Consider the following 14,018-nt stretch of genomic DNA (forward strand, 5'->3'; position numbering starts at 1 on the left):
CTCCCCCCCCCCCCCCCCCCCCCCCCCCCCAACCTTTTCTAAAAAGAGAATTGAGCTCTTACGTTTATGAGAGGACTTTTGTCAGGGGATTTGAAACGGCCAGGGTCCAACGACCTTGGTAAAATTAATCCCTCGGACGAGTGTAAAATTGGGTTCATATATATGAGAGATTTTTTTGTAAGATACGGGGACATTCTGACTATAATAAAATTGGTTTTATGTAGGTTAATTGACTAACAATGGCTACATAATAATAGGTGTATTGTATTACCCTATCATATTATAGTTTAGTCCAATATTAAATGTTCTCAGCTTGAGGTATTTATTTTACCATTCATTGTGATTTAAGTTAACTACAATGATTACTTGGGCATAACTTCCAAAGCGTGCAACTGTGCAACGTTGTTACGCGTGCCATGATTTAGCTTGTTAAATTTTTTTCTCTTAAAACCCTATTGCATCTAAAGATGACCCAGAAATTGCCACGGGCTTAATGTTATATAAATTTTGCCAAGTTTGATCTTGTTGCCCTTTCCATGAGATCTGCATTGTGGGTCAGATCATATAAAAGTGGTTTCATATGAAAATAGAATGTTATAAACTTATTATATAACCTAGTGACGGAAGGCGAATATTACTTCAATTATAAACTATTGAAATAAAATTACTCTTTTGTATTTCACGTTGGCTGATAATGTATAAATATTATGATAACCCGGTTCTATAGTATTTACTATGCTATTAGTTTTTTAATGTTTAACTGTTTACGCTAATATAAAAAATAATTGTCTGGTCCCCACTGTTTTTACATGGTTTTATAACCTATAAACCTACATTCTGGCCACAGCTATCATGTAGAGTGTCAATTGGGTAAAAAAAAAAGTCGAATGCCGAACTTTCCTGCATCTTATTGGAACAATGAAGACAGGCAACGCCATGCTGTGTGAGAGAGATGTTTGGAACGCTACCAATTCTATAATTATACAAGATAACACATAAGGCTTTCCACACAACCGATAATGCAAAGTTTCCATCTCATCCTATTCGATTCATAATTCTGAGGAGGGAAACAGGGTTAGAATAGGGCGTTATATTATTATTACGACTATGGATGGCATGGATCTACCGCCTAGGTAGTCTATAAATTCCACAGCAAAAGCTGTGTATAGCTCACATTCGTAGGTAGTAGAATGACCTTATATTGAGACTTAAGCCCTAATAAGTGTGCTTCCAAAAATTATTTTACCATTGAAAACCTTCTGTCTTGATTGATTGAAAGTAATTTTAGACAATTTTATTTCTATTTGATGATCTTGTACTTCAGTTTTTGGAGTGACAGAATCGATTTACACTGTAACGTTTCAAGTCATGCTATTCTTAAACGTATTTTCTGACACTATACACGTACTCCCATGTGGCTTCCAGGCAATATTACAGGTGATCAAGGAAAATGGTAAAAGTCAGGGAATACACCAAACATCTTTTCTGATGCTAAATAGTCAATTCTAACTGAACGGAAAAAAATATTCTCAGCTTTAAAAACCAGTTGAGCTATGCTTTAATTTGAGTACCCATTTCAAGGATTCCAGGCTTCCATAATTCTAAAAGATAGGTTTCCATGAACATTGCAAAATTGTTTTGGACAAGGAAATGAGATACAAATGAAATGGATACCTCCATAAATCAATAGATCTTTCGAATAAGAATTTTAAAATATAAACCATTGTCGTGACATATGAAATTAAACTATGGCAAGTACAGTAGGTCAGTAGAATACTAAACAATAGCTCAACAGCACTATTGTAAACAGTTGAAATAACATCTAGTTTTAATATATTTTATGTCTAGGCTAATTCTTTTAAAGTGACATTTTATCAAGATTAATTAAAATCAAGGAGTAGAAAAACACGTATAATTTACATCATAGGCCATGAAAAATACTTCTTTAGTCTCACTAATTCACATTAACTTCTAAATGAGTCTGAAGTTTTATCTTCATGTCTTCTTCAATGACCAAAAACAGCTAACTCATCATTTATCAGATCAAATTAACCATTTTCTTGAATTCTTGAACTGTTTTAACCGTCGCCCACTAGAAGGGTTAAGGTTGGAAAGAAAATGAAATAAAATTTCACGTCCTACTTTTCTGTGTCAGTTTAGGCCAATAAGAACGGTAGTAACGTGGGAGGGAAGTCTAATAGATCTACAGTCCGAACATTGCTGATTCCTATCTGCATCTCATAACTTTATGGAAGAAAGGAAAAAAGGTTCCAAATATGTATTGCAAAGTTAGAGATAAGCCGTTACATTACACAGTTGTTGTTATGCATTATATTGTCGACGTATTAACTGTTGAAAAACTTTGGGAAATTTTAGATTTCACAAGCAACATTCAGATATATTTGTACGGTTTACTAGTAGGCCGATTAATTTCTAAATCGATCCCAAGGTTGATCCATTCTATTTGTTATTGTAGATATCAGTAAAGCTAAAGTCGTGATAACTTGGACTGATATCTCTATTAAATACGTCAATGGTTTATCAGTTTTATCCCTTCCCTTCATCTGATACTAATCGAATTAGAATGACAACTTCCTACACGTTAAAATGTTGACTTCATAGATCCTACTTCGATAAATGTTCCATCTATAAAATTAACATTCAAAATACCTTTTTTGTGCTTTTAGTATAACTGAAATGATGGTCCCTGAACACAAATTTCTAGTTAGTTTTGACCCTATGTGGAGTTGCAGCTAACACGCTATATGGTATTTATTCTGCATAGACGTAGAAATAGTTGTAGAAGGGGTGATGGTTGGCCAACAAAATAACGTTGTATAGTATGGAGTTCCAACATACTAGTCGACATGATAAAACATTTGTCATACGCGACAAAATGTTACAGTGAGCATTATGTAAGTTCAAACATTTTTTCAATAAAGGTTTCAATTGTGTCAACATATGTCTTTGTTCGAAATATAATTTAAATAATTTGATTTACCAAGTACGTCATTGGTGTTATTCAGTGCACAGTAAGTCGGTAAGTAATTAAAGATTCTAACCACTTGGTCAGGACACAGGTGAAGATGTCATAAAGAACTGCCGAAAGTTCAAGACCTTTGTAAGTGTCAATAAGTATAAATACAAAATATAATACCGGATAATATTAAAACTCCTTATAACCTATAGCTTCAATATTACAAATTAATATACACATAACCACCATTAGGATAATTTCTTTTCACATTTCTTGACTTGACCATTGTGAGTATGACTTATCGGAAATATAGAACGCCTGGAAGCCTGCAATACGTGTTACTCAGTCAGTGGGCCCGTCCTAAAATGTCAGACAATGGTCACTTTGGTTTCCTCTTACCTGAAGATAGGACGATATGGAGGTAATGAAAAGTGTTAATCGGAAGCAAGGACGGCGATCTTCCATTTTCACCAGTAGAAACAAATGATGTCTATCATTAAAGAGAGTAGATTAGATTCCGCGGAACCTGTCTGCCAGCTGGGCATCTCTTGGCAGTGATCTATATTGGTGTATCAGAAACCATTTTCGATTTGGACCACTGGAATAGTCCATACAAACATACATGTAGTCAAAACCCTGTTTTCTCAATTCTCCGAGAGGCATAATCTTATCAGTTTAAACAACTATTTAAGATAAACAAAATTTTTAAGATGAATAAAAATAGAAATTTTACATCTAAAGTTTCAATCATAAACTGTAAAATTGCAGATACGGTAAGGGAAAAATTGGAGCAAAAAATATTTGACCCACAAAAAAAAAGCGGAATGTCCCTTTTATATACCTAACATGACGTATACTTGTATGCAACAGTTACTTACTCTTTCACCAATATAACCTCCTTGAGTGGCATTTAGTAACTGAGGTATGAATAACTGGGCACAATTATATGGATAACAATTACTTTCATAAATAACTTATTATTGCTTGGTAATGACGAAAGCATCATCGTCGAAACGTCGCAAGTTATTTATTAGAGTTATTGTTATCCATATAATTGTGTCCAGTTAAGCAATATAACCATTGATATAATATTCCAATACTGACGTATCCGTGGATGCAAATAGCTTGCTCTTTCAGCAACATAGCCATTGGCTTGATATATGACGTATCCGTTGATACAATTTATACTTGCACTTTCAGCAAAATAACCAATGGTTTAATTTACCAATAGACTTTCAGCAATATTGCTCTTGGTTTAATATACCAATATTGACGAATCCGGAGATGCAGCAGCTAATTGCACTCTCAGCAACATAGCCATTGGTTTAATATACCAATATTGACGTATCCGTCGATACAATATATACTTGCACTTTCAGCAAAATAACCTATGGTTTAATTTACCAATAATGATGTATCCGTTGATACAATATATACTTGCACTTTCAGCAAAATAACCATTGGTTCAATATACCAATAATGACGTATCCGTGGATGCAAAAAAATAATTGCACTTTCAGCAACATAGCCATTGGTTTCATATACCAATGATGAAGTATCCGTACATACAATATACACTTGCACTTTCAGCAAAATAACCAGTTGTTTAATATGTACTGATTCAGATTTCTATAAACCTGTTTTCTACATCATTGAGCTTATCGTCGTGAATGATCATTATTATGTTAAGGTATATAAAAAACAATTCATGCTTGATCAAGATGAATTACTAAAAGCAAAAATAATATTGTTAATTGAACCTTAAAATTGGTAAAGACAATGTCCTGGTTTGACCCAAATTGTTGTACATTGCCCAGAAACGAGTTTTATCCACCTTAAACCTGATTCAATCCTACGCATTGCTTCATGTGTGTTAGCTACTTGTTAAAGCTACAAGAAGTGGTATCAACGCTGATAATACAAAGGGCTATATCTCCATACCCACTTTCTGTTCAGATTGTTTCAATATACCAATAATGACGTATCCGTGGATGCAACAAATAATTGCACTTTCAGCAACATAGCCATTGGTTTCATATACCAATGATGAAGTATCCGTACATACAATATACACTTGCACTTTCAGCAAAATAACCAGTTGTTTAATATACCAATAATGACGCATCCGTTGATACAATATAATTGCACTTTCAGCAAAATAACCAGTGGTTTAATATACCAATAATGACGTATCCGTTGATACAATTTATACTTGAACTTTCAGCAAAATAACCAGTTGTTTAATATACCAATAATGACGTATACGTTGATACAAGTTTGCACTTTCAGCAAAATAACCAATGGTTTAATTTACCAATAATGACGTATCCGTCGATACAATATATACTTGCACTTTCAGCAAAATAACCTATGGTTTAATATACCAATAATGACGTATACGTTGATACAATATACTTGCACTTTTAGCAAAATAACCAGTTGTTTAATATACCAATAATGACGTATCCGTTAATACAAGTTTGCACTTTCAGCAAAATAACCAATGGTTTAATTTACCAATAATGACGTATCCGTCGATACAATATATACTTGCACTTTCAGCAAAATAACTTATGGTTTAATTGACCAATAACGACTTATCCGTTGATACAATATATACTTGCACTTTCAGCAAAATAACCAGTGGTTTAATATACCAATAGTGGCGTATCCGTTGATACACTATAAACTTGCACTTTCAGCAAAATAGCCAGTGGTTTAAGAATAATGATGTATCTGTGGATGTAATGGCTTCTACTTCTTATGTTGCCTTGCATTATTTCTTGGTGTTTTGTGACATGACATTCTTATATTTTGATTGTAAACATATTGACAATACAAAACTGGTCAAATCTGACATCCATTCATATTTCACGTCAAACGGCACGTTTGGTTATTATGAGATATAATTTATAACAAGCTTTTATTGACTATTGAGATGTAGTTATAGATAACAAATTTATTTTATCCCCATTATTTTATAGTTTAAACCTAATATGTCAAAACATCTTGAAACTAGCGATAATTATACACTACAAGCCATATTCCCAAGTCTTCAATCTTCAACTTGAACATCTCAACTACTTGAAACGAGATAAGATTCACAAATTGACAGATTTAAGGTAATAAGCTTTTATCTCCGTTATACCCAACACATGTTTATGATAGGTAAATTTGGCCAAGTAAGTCAAGCTAGAGTGCCCAAGGCCATATAATTATCAACAAAGAATCATATATAAGAAATCAATCTACGATCTTATATTTATTTGGCAAAAGAAGAAACCGCCTCCAACGATATTGGGTTCGCCTGGGTTATACAATTGACCTTGTTGAATATATTACCCTATTTCTTTTAGTTTTCATTAGGTAAAATAGTGTGGTGATATGAAAATGCTTGGAGTCCTAACATTTACAGCTGATTTATCAAGGATGTCGCCTAAGGACTGTCACTTAAATAAATTCTTGCAGCTGGGTGTCCCAATTTTAAATCATACTTTACAAGGTCTGTCAGTAGAATGCAGAAACTAGATATTTGAAATGCATTTTTAATTTTGGCGGGTACTGTCTTTAATATGGCAATATTGTTGATAATGTTTTAGAGCCGCAATCAAGGTCAGCGACTTGAGCCTATCGTTTCTAGGGGTTAACTTCAATTTGATCAATTTACTCGACCTGAGCGTATTCCTGGTATTTTACTTTTCTTTGAATTGTTCTTTCCGTCTACCAGAAAGGTTTGAATCTGCGGCCATCTAGTTGAACGCCGTTGTTAATACTTTTTGCCCATATCTCCTTTGACGGAACCGATGAGATGCTTTGAATGGTCAGTCGACCCGAGCTCCTTATTAGCTACTAAACAAATAAATGAATTACATTTTTGAAATATAAGACCAATCAGATATCATCGTTCTTAATTTGCATCAGAATTTTCCCTGAATATGTTAGAGTTCTAAACGATTTGAAAATTCACAAGTTTTAAAAGTGTAATATGTTATCTGACGTCAACTCGAGTTTCTTGGCTGCCAATGAATAATTTCCTTCCAAAACCTGATTACAATTGATTTTTACAGAATGAAATATAAAGTTCATCATTAACACACCTAGTTTATCACATATTAATATCTATTGGATATAAACCTGACTGAATAATTTAGTAGGTACCACACTAATTATCTAGTTCTATACTTCCAGGATATCGTTAAATATATTTACAGATCATTAGCGCATTACTAATATTGGAGTTCCTTTGACAGATGCACCATTTCTCAAATCGTATTCTAATTAACCGCATTTCTTTCCGCCGAGTTCGCTGGTCAAGTGTTGTCGATGATTCCGTTTTTGAAAACTGGCATCATTTAAAGAAAAATGTATGCATATTACATATATGGACACAGATTCAATTCTGTGGTACTTCTCGTGTTTTTAGAGTATTGAAATATTCAAATTCTGCTTAATCTCAAATTGGTAGAAACCATGGATTTATTACTAATTTTCGGTCTTGCAACTTGAATCCTTCAAGATAACGCAAACTGTCGACTCGTTTAATTAAACAATGTATATATAATACCTTATGATTTTTGGAAAGCAAAGAGTTTTACTAAAAGGTTATTAGGTTGGAGTAGCTAAAACATGTACAATTAATGTTTACACCTAAGAAACATATAGTGTTTGATATGTCAGTTTACCCGTTTAACCAAGCAATGAGAATACTTTATTATACCTTCTGATTTCTGATAAGCAAAGAAGCTTACTGAAGGAAAAGGGTTATTGCGTTGGTGTATCTAAAAGAAATACATAAAAACCTGAACCTAAGAAATAAATATTGTTTTTATATGATGTCGTTTTACCTGTTTAACCAAGCCTCGTGTATATTTTATATACTTTTAAAATAAAATAACCACTTACATGACACGTACTGGTTATAGTTGATAGAGATTGGTATTTTTTGGTAAACCATACATGTCAGTTATTGGTTTAATTAACCTCTACTGAATAGATTATTATTGTATAGACATACCTGTTTAGCTCTTTAAGTATGGATAGTTCATTCACTGGGCATATATTAGTATTCTTTGTCCTGAAGGGCGAATTTACATGATCGGTCACCAATTGTTTAGCAATACTAATATTTTATTTGGATTAAGGGCAGACCATTGTTCTTTGTATTTTGTTTGTCTAGTTCTAGGGTGAACATCCTGTAATCCATAGTTATTTTGGATGGAAAGCAGGAGACCATCCCCTAGAATACCAGCCGACAGTTAACGACCTTCCATAGAACTACTTACCCATATGATCATGACCAAAAACCTTAGAATATAAATGAGTTGGATTTTCTAAAAGCCAGAAAACCTCTTTTGAATTACACGTACTTGCTATTTCTAGATTTTGGATCCTCTAAATTTGAAATTCTTTCATTTACTATAATTAACGGATAATTTATTGTGAACACTTGCCGCTCAGATCTGTTGACGTTAAACTATGTTGTGTATATTATCTTAAACCATGTTAATGTGTACTTTAACTTTACTTTACTTTAAGGTTTTGTGGTTAAAAATCGCAGTTATGAAGTAAGTGTGACCTTGATGGAAATAAGTCCTTACGTTAAAAAACCTTATGGTACGATGGTATGTATATTAACCGATTTCCGATTTAAAAACGAATTTCATCACATAATGCATGGTAAAGTCATTATGTGTATTTTAAGACTAATTTTCCCCACATAACCTAAACAACTATGCTCTGTTTTGATCATGTTATATGAATTTTGTTTTGCTGTTTATATTGGAGCATAACTACCATACAGTTCCATTACAACTATTACCAGTTTATATTGTACATGATAAAATTTTCCATATGACATAAGGTTCTTGTTGGCACCATTTTCAAGTCAATATGTAAAACCATCAGTTACTCGAGTCACGCACGTGTCTAGTGATGAGTCTAATCTGCTTTCAGAAAGAGAAAATTTCGCCATTTGTTAGCTTTATAAATTGCCATCAGTCTGTTTCGTATCTTCATCCTTGCAGAAACTTGGTGGTAAAAATCCATTTATGCAAGTGGTTTGAGTGATAATTCATTCAGGTGACGTAAGTAGTCGCACCAAGCATGATATTTTCAGATTACAATAAATATCACGATTTTCTACAGATATGTCAATTTATCTGCTGATGAATTTAATTAACAGAAAGAGCTTTCATTGGAAATATGCATCTGTTCGATATATATTCCCAGCTAATAAAGTTTAATTTCAGTTAATAGTATATGTTTTTATGGCGTTTTTTTCATTTTGCTTCCTTTAAACTCTTCATATGATACTGCTTACCCCGTCTTCCCATTAGCAATGTGAAGCTATTACGAGCTTCGTCTTATACCTTGACTCTAATTGCCGAAAGAATGTGGCTTATTGTTTACAGACTTTGTCGGGAGCTCTGTACATTTACAAACTTCCGTGGTACAAGAATTGCAGCCAAGACGTTCCTAATATAGCTTGACACCGTGAAGATGATAACGCCTGGAGATGGCGAATATCAACTTCCAAGATAGAGCCTACGTTGTTTGATGAGTATCGGGAGAGCAGTTCATTGGATTTCAATTCTGAAAAGTGACAAATATAGCCGAACTGAGCTCTATAAGCTGATCAAGAAATTAAAATTGTTCATGTGTGCCCTATAAACCAGAATATTTCTCATTCTAAGAGTGGAAGCACACATCGGCAAGATTTTTAAGTTTTTCTTAGGCTACATTGTTACTAGGTTCTATTATAAACCACCTGGCTACAGTCAATTCAAATAGTGGATATACTGCTTTTAAAATGTAGATCTACAAATAGGCCAATATGAAATAAAGTGATAAATCATAAAGTAAATTTATCCCCGAGGTTATAAAGTTCATTACGTAGATTACTTTTTATACTGCTATTTCTTGCATTAGTTTTTATTTGAAGTACAATTCCAGAGTTGTGTGTGGCTTAAAGGGATAGATGCGCCATTTTTTTCTACCAATCGTACCTTAGTCTCAGAATCTTTTAGCCAAGCCAGTCAGTAGCCTAGTAGGCCAGTGTTCACAGCTCACTGTCGAAATTTGAGGCTTCAAATCCACGTGTGTCCAGAATTATCCGCGTTTGGAAGTTAAAAAGACGAGTTGTATTTTCTTGAGACACTGCCATATATAGAAAAGACATCTATAGAAATAAAAGAAATTCCTAGTTTGAGATACTTTTGAAAGAATTCTAGCAGTCTACTTCTGAAGACTATTTACATATTTCTAAGAATCAAATCAACTCCCTAAAATGACTCAAATATCCCTTTAAGTATAACATGTTTTATATCATATCATTGAACAACAAAGAGATAATATTGTAGAATGTGCAAAAATCTATTTTGATGTCGAGATAATTAACTGTTAATGATACTTTTTTTTATAGAAAATTCTTTTGTTATTGGCACTGTTTTCTAACAGATAACTGCTTACTCATTGCAGGTTAAAGGTAAATGAACAAGTGCCAAGATGCATAACGGTATTTAACGGTATTTGTGTAAAGTACGTGAGAAAGTAAGAAAAGCACAGTCATACTGTAGACACGATAACAAGATATATTTCATTGGTTCGTGTATTATTTCACTCAGAAAGACTGAATATTATACCTGTTGATGACGTCACTTGTTACTAAGGTTGAATAAAGTGGTTTTTAACAAGTCAAGGCTGTTTGTAAATTTAAACATCACCTGTGTTAAATTGTCTTTTCGTTTTTATCTTGATAAAACCATAAAATAGACATCTCATATAATTCGTCAAAGGTGTAGGCCTATAGATGAAGGCCTACTCAGAAAAATCATCGTTCGGCTTCTAGAAGCAGGGGGATTAGCCTAGGCCCCTGCAATAGCTTCCGAAGTTATTCATTAACTTCCAAAATCTCTCGATGTTAAATGTGGAGGCATAGTCTTTATTACTTATATCAATGATTACAGCCCTACATTAGATGTGTAGGGCCTACCCTAATCTTTGCATAGAGATCGCAAATTTCTCTGGGCCTTATATTACCTGGGATTCTCAAAACTAGCTCTACATATTATACAGCAAAATTATCTTGAATGCACATAGTACATCTTTGTTATAAAAGATCTGGAATCCATCCACACTTTTTCCATTTACTTTATTCTATTATTGATAGCATTAGATGGAGAATATCGAGTTAAGATAGCGACTGTTTACATGTAGCCTGGGTCCATACTGAAATATTGCATAAAGTTTTGTTAATTTGATAAATTCGAATACTATAGTCGAATGACAGGCATTTTGGTAAGTGAGATAAATCCCTGATAAGTTTAGTCATTAAATTACTGTAAAAGATCTGTGGTGGGTAGGCCACACAATCAACAGTTATCTACAAATAACTTATCGATATAAATGAAGTTGGGCTTGACAAAATAAGAAGATAAGAACTATTATCTGTCAGAAGATATGAGTCTTAATATTCGGTCAATACAATAAGCTACTTAGTTACTAATCACTTTATATCATTATCAAACCTGTTTATGTGCCAAACATATAGTTATTATAATTTATTAGCTCGAAAAATGTACTGCACTAATAATACTTCAATGATTATCATAATATATCTTTCATTTTAATGCTGAATCGGTGAATCTGTTTTTATAGTCAGTTAACTTACAACACTAAAGAAATTCACTGCGTAGAAATGATATCAACTTTCTGTACTCTTCCATTTATCAAACAGATACTTAAACATTACGGTGCCTCGTTTAGGACATTGAATCTTTCGGAATTGTGATGTATCATTTTTTTTTTTATTATTCAAAATTATATTTTGAAGACTATATTTTTCATTTTTGTACTTGATAGAATTAAATAATAATTTTAAATACAAACATAAAAAATTAAAATGAAAATGAAGAAAAAATAAGATATAAAATTAATAATTCATAATTTAAAAGATAAATGATAAATTGTAAATGTCCTAAATAATTTCCGTAAAACATTACACTTTGATTCGAAGTGCACGAACACTGAAAGAACATTAGTAGTAAATAGTCCATGATAATATAAGTGACTTTCTTGCACTGATAATTTTCGTTTTTGTCTAGACTGATTCTTAATCTATTTAACTTGCTTTTAGCATTTTGTGAACAGATATACCCAACCAAGGAGTCAAATAGCTTGTCTTCAGATTAAATGTGATAGGGAGACCGTATAGAGAGACACCTTTAGATATGAGTTTTTCTTAAACTAAAATGATCAAAAACTTGGATGGCAATTTAAGTCAATCTTACAGAAATTAGCCCTTTCTTAAAATACACAATTAGGCATGTTTATGTATAAATGTATAATTTTAGAAATGTATAAAAAATAATTATAAAGCTTATCACCCATAATATTAGAGATCATTATACATGATGTTATAGATTTGTACATACATAATGTTAGAGATCATTATACATAAGTTAGAGATCATTAAACATAAAGTTAGAGATCATTATACATGATGTTAGAGATCATTATACATGATGTTATAGATTTGTACATACATAATGTTAGAGATCATTATACATGATGTTAGAGATCATTATACATAATGTTAGAGATCATTATACATGATGTTAGAGATCATTATACATAATGTTAGAGATCATTATACATAAGTTAGAGATCATTATACATAAAGTTAGAGATCATTATACATGATGTTATAGATTTGTACATACATAATGTTAGAGATCATTATACATGATGTTAGAGATCATTATACATAATGTTAGAGATCATTATACTAATGTTAGAGATCATTATACATGATGTTAGATATTTATACATACATATTTTTAAGAGATCTTATACATAATGTTAAGAGATCATTATGCATAATGTTAGAGATCAATATATATAATGTTAGAGATTATTATACATAATTTTATAGATCATTATACATAATATTAGGGATCATTATACACGATATTAGAGATCATTATACACAATGTTATAGATCATTATACAAATGTTATAGATCATTATACATCATGTTAGAAATCATTATACATGTTAGAAATTATACCCTGATGAAGGTATTTACATATTTACATATATACATAATAGTAATAAATGAATATCCAACGTATATTTCTCGCTAACTCGAATTGTATACCAAGTTGTTATAATGTAATAAAATATTATGAATATACAATTTTGTAGCGATCGTTTAAACATGTGTTGTTGATATGTGGCTTTCACTAAAATTGTTTGAATTCAAATTCTTATTGAAACACTGAGGCGATTGTTTCAGAAATACGTACTACGTAAGATATTTTCAGGCCATTAACTGCTTACATGTTCTATGCAATTGATATGAAAGTTTGAATTCCAATTTGGAGATCAGCGAGTGCATTAAAAGGTCAACTTTAGAATTATGTTACTATAAATATATACTGAAATAAAAGTATACTTATGAATAAGATTTTATTCAGGAGATACCTGGTACAAAACGTGATAAAGATAATAATAATTGTACCACTGTGATATCAGGTGTGTTACAGTCTATATAAGGAAATTATATCTCATATATACCTCTATACTGATTTGTACTGATGAAATAGATCTGTCTTTACTTATCTATTTATATTTATACTTATACCGGTACTCTATATCCTTTCACAATCAGCTGATCATCAACTGCTTTCTAATTACTCAGCAAGGTGAAGGTTGTAGCCTCTAGGGTTGTCAAATGTAGACTAAATTAGCCTACTTCACACTTCACTAACTCTATTTGAACTTATCGTTGAAATTCAAACTTGACGAACTTGGATATTCATCATAGGTAAATTAATCCAAACCACATATCAATGCTATTGGATATTTCTTACTGATCACGGTTAAAAAAATCTGGAAATTTTCCGCGACGTTATCAATCCACTTTTTAGATAAATTTCCATCATTTGAAGTTATTGGAAAATTTATCAGGGCTAAGAAGGAATTGAAAATTTATCTTCCTTGCAAATACTAATTGTTCTTTGGTTGTCCCTCACAAGCCCTT

Source organism: Lottia gigantea (genome assembly GCF_000327385.1).
Source record: "Lottia gigantea unplaced genomic scaffold LOTGIsca_8, whole genome shotgun sequence".
NCBI classification, from domain to species: Eukaryota; Metazoa; Mollusca; class Gastropoda; family Lottiidae; genus Lottia; species Lottia gigantea.